This window comes from Suricata suricatta, chromosome 9 (assembly GCF_006229205.1).
Source record: "Suricata suricatta isolate VVHF042 chromosome 9, meerkat_22Aug2017_6uvM2_HiC, whole genome shotgun sequence".
Taxonomy (NCBI): Eukaryota; Metazoa; Chordata; class Mammalia; order Carnivora; family Herpestidae; genus Suricata; species Suricata suricatta.
In genome coordinates this window covers 9,555,366-9,559,627 of record NC_043708.1, presented here as the reverse complement: position 1 = coordinate 9,559,627, position 4,262 = coordinate 9,555,366, and positions in this window count along the sequence as shown.

Sequence of the window (4,262 nt, the reverse complement as noted above, 5' to 3'; positions counted from 1 at the left end):
TGCAGTGGAGCCTGTCACCTAACGGGGCTACATTCCAAATGGAACATTCCGACTTTTAAATTTTTTTTAAGCAACTTAGACTATAGTTAGAAAATGTACAGCCTTTTGGGCAGAGGGGCCAGGAACGTGGCCTACCCGTCCCGGACTACGGTAACTTGGTGATATTCTTAGTATTTATTTTCATGGAGGACCAAATGCTTTCTAACTCAGGGCTACATGGCCAGAAAGCCTGGCTCTGCTCCCAGGTCCCTGAGGCTCCAGGCAGGTCCCCTCCCCTCTCTGGGCCTGTGTCTTCATCTGGACAATGTTCCTGCCAGTGCTGACATCTGTTAGTGTGTAAAACTAGGGCCCCCTGGTTGCCTTCCACCAGGGGTAGTACCTCTCTGTTGGGAGGGGAGGCTGGCGATCAGCTGTCTCCAGCGACTCATCAGTTCTACAGAAAAGAATCCAGTCCCATCAGCTGCTGGACTGGACCGTGGCGGATGGCCAGACAGAGGCGTTGGCCAGTTGAGGCCAACCTGATTGTAAGGACTTCAGCGTGGTTCCAAACATTCATGACGGGCACGCTCTCCCACCCTACCTTGAGGAAAAAGACTTACGCCCAAGTCTAGAAAGGGGCCTTCAGCATGAAGCTCAAGCTGCTGCGGGCCCTCTGCCTCGCTCGGGCCGGGACGCAGCGCTCTGCAGCCTGCGCCGCCGGGGCAGAGGCTCAAGGAAGACTGGGGTGTGGGGCCAAGAAGCGGTCTCCCCATCCCCAGCACAGCCTGCAAGTAGAATCTAGCTCATTCTCCGGGTGGAGACCCCACACACAGCCATAGACCCCAGCCGGGCAGGGCAGACAAGTTTTGCAAGGCTGGCTGTGGCTTCTCCCCCCCCACCCCCTTCTTAGTTTGCGGGCTGGCGGGAAGTTAGGGGGGAAAGAACGGAGATAAGACAAGGAAAGGGCAGTGGGGGAGAGTTCTGTCGTGGACTCTGCCTAGAAGCCTAGGGCCCTGGCTGGCAGCTGCCTTGTTCATCCGCCTGGACATGTCCCTTAGTAACCCCCTGTCACCTTGCTGCCCCCGGACCTCAAAGAGCCCTGGCTGATTTGGGGTACAGCTGGCAAGCTCTCCCCCTCCGTGGGAGGAAATGGAGAACGTGGAAGCGGGAGCTGCCCTAGGGCCTACTTCCCTAACCTACGGCCTTGTCTCCCGGGTTCCTTCCTGCAGGACTGAGAATCCACTGGCGCTCTAGTGCACGTCTGCTGCCAGCCGGACTGTGCACTGAACTAGGCAGCAGACCGCTCCGAAGTGTGGCCCACAAACTTGTGCCTTCGTGAAGACAGAGGTCAGGGTGCGTTAATTCTAGGCAGGGACCCCAGTTCCCCTCCTGCCCTTAGTTGGGAGTTTAAACCCAAGAGTTCACACTAAGTGACATCACTTCTCCACAGGAACGTAAACCTGAGCTTGATCCCTGAACTGGTTATGTCCCTGCTCTGGGCAGGAGTGCCCGGGTCTATGACCGATGCACTAGAACGGGGACGGGGAGGAGGACATTTTGGGACCTCTGGCCATCAGGATCGCCACGTTCAAACCGAAGGCTATGACCTCAGTACCCGGCTGAGGGCCTCTGGCTGTTCCGAGGGGCCGTGAGGTGGCCTGGCCCCCAGCTGGGCGCCGGCTGCCTCTTCCCAGTAAGTGTGGCGCGTTCGCAAAGGCAGATTTCTCTCTGGCAGCCTCGCTGGAGAGAGTCCCTCTCAGGCTCCACATTCTGTGCTTCCCGGTCTGAGAGCCCGCCAGTGCTCATATGGGTCCCTCTTCCCAGGAGAGATCCTACTAGTTTAGAATCAGAACATTGCTCTTACTCTGCACTTTCCCCTTTTCTCACAAAATCAATGGTCTGATCCAAGCCCTGGCTTTCTTCCCTCACATCGCACAAGACCTTGTATGAAGACCAGCACCCGTGGAGAAAAGGAGTTGCAGAATTGGGTGACTTGTTAAAATCCAGTCACCCACGGAGGTCCCCTGGCCTGTCTTCAGCAGCCAGTCATGCTGGCATTCACACTTCTGGATAATTCTCCACCCCACCTCACGAAGCCATCTCTTTCCAAACCAAAGCAGGCAGGAAAGTTGCTTTGAGAGTCTGTCCTTGTAACCACACAATTACTACTTTCTTTCCAAAGGGAACTTTATAAATGGGAATGTTTAGCAACAGAACAAACTGTCCTTGCCTTTAACTAGGTTCCTATTTTAAGCACAAAGGGGCTCTGTATCCAGACTGCCTGGGTTCAAATCCCACCGTTTCACTTACCAGCTATTTGACCTTGGCCAAGTTCTTTGCGTCTCTGAGTTCCAGTTCCCACACTGGCGAAATGGAGACAATCCCCACGTGTCACAGGATCACTGGCTAATGTGGGACAAGCCTGCGTGAGGACAACCTGAGGCCTGACACCGTGCTCCACAAGCAGGGAAACAGGGCTCTCGCTGCAACGTGGAGGAATGCCGCCGTGCGATGGAGCCTGGCGTCCCGAAGGGGAAAGTGTCAGGAACCATTAGACAAGGCTAAGAAACCTTCTCCCGCCCAGCCAAGGGGGGCAGGAGCGGTGACTCAGTGAGTAGCGGGCAGGGGTGGGGGAGGCCCGGGTCCTGTGCAGTCCTGTGTGATAGGGGCCAGGCCCTACAGCTTCTCCCAGCAGTTGGTGGAAACATTTTCTTGGCCTTAAAATGGTTTCCATGACAACTTTTGTCCTAGTTTCTTAGTACAGGTACCTGGCCCACCAGGAAGATCAACACCCCCCTCACCCCGCCCTCCCAGGGCTTATGTGGATGAGCAGAGCAGCAGCGGGGAGAAGCTTCTCTTTTAGTGGAAGGTCCAGATATTCAGGAAGTTCTGCCCTTGGACTGGAGATGCCAAAGAAACCACAGGACTCCCCAGAGCTTTACCTCAAGTCGGAACTGCTTGGGAGGCTGACCTTATCTTTTAAGAGCCACCCCTGTAACATGTCACCCCACCAAAACCCAGAAAGAATGTGCTGTTGGGAGACAAGAGCAGGATGTCAGCAGACATCACTGAATCTGTTTGTGATCCGCTCATGGCGCACGTGCCGCTAAGGTTCCCTAAACCTGTGTAACCCTCCCCTGTACTATTTAGATAGTGGAGAGTCCCCTGCCTCTTCCGACAGCTGTCACTCAGAGTAGGACTGTTTCCTACTGCATTCTCCTCTCCAGGCCACTGGTGACCCTGGGGAGACTTTCCTGAAGCTGCTTTCTGAACTTGCCCCGAGCCCGTAAGAAAAACCCTCAGTTCTAATCCCAAGTCTGCTGCTCCGCGATCCTGAGCAAGTCTTAACCACTCAGTATCCACTTTCTCAACTACAGAAAGTTACCGGGACTTGTAGCTCAGGACCCCGGTCAAACTAAATGATAAAACAAAGTGCCTACTAGTGCTTGGTACTAGGTCAACTCTCAATGATACCTGCTTCTGAATTCAGGAGAGCTGTTCCGCTGTTGTTACCCAGAGGGGCTGAGGGAACACTGCCGCATCCTGCCAACCTTGTCAACTGTGAGGCCAAGGGGACACCTGTCTAGAAGCCCAGACTTAGCTGTGACAAATCTGTGCTTCTCTGGCAATTGCGGCTACTCACCTAGTCTAACCCAGAGAAAGCTGGGGTGTCCCCAAGAGGTCACCAGTCCCCTCAGCACGTGCTCACACAACGCCCCGACCTAAGCCCAAGGGCTGCAGAGATAATAAGAACGGCCTATGCTGTCAGGAGGCTCAGCAGAGACCATGCAGTGTGCCAAGTGCTAGGAAGAGGGTGAGCACGGCTGCTATGGGAGCCCACAGGACCCTATGCCCTCCTGGGGGCTCAGGGACCTAGAGTACACAGAGCAGTGCTCAGGGATGGGAAAGGCCAAGCAGGCAGAGGGAAAAGCTTGTATAAAGGCTCAGGACAAGGGAAGGGGCACAGGGAACCCACAGGCAACAATCCATTCAGCCACACACAGGAGGGGAGCGAAGAGGCTGGAGAAACTGGCCAGCGCCCGAGCCCGAGCCCCTCACAGTGGCAGGCGCAGCCCGCTGTTACTGACTTCCCCCCAAGTGGCTCTGAAGTTAAGGAAGCCTGTGTTCTCCTGGAACGGGAGAAGGCCGACCTCTTCCCTGCCCCATCTTGCAGGGTGGCTCAGACAAGGCAGAGGCTGTGAGTGGGTGAGTAGAGAACTCAAGAGCCGTTAGCGTTGTGCTGTGGAGAAAAGCAGGAACACGAGAGAAGGCGTCCCGCCCCG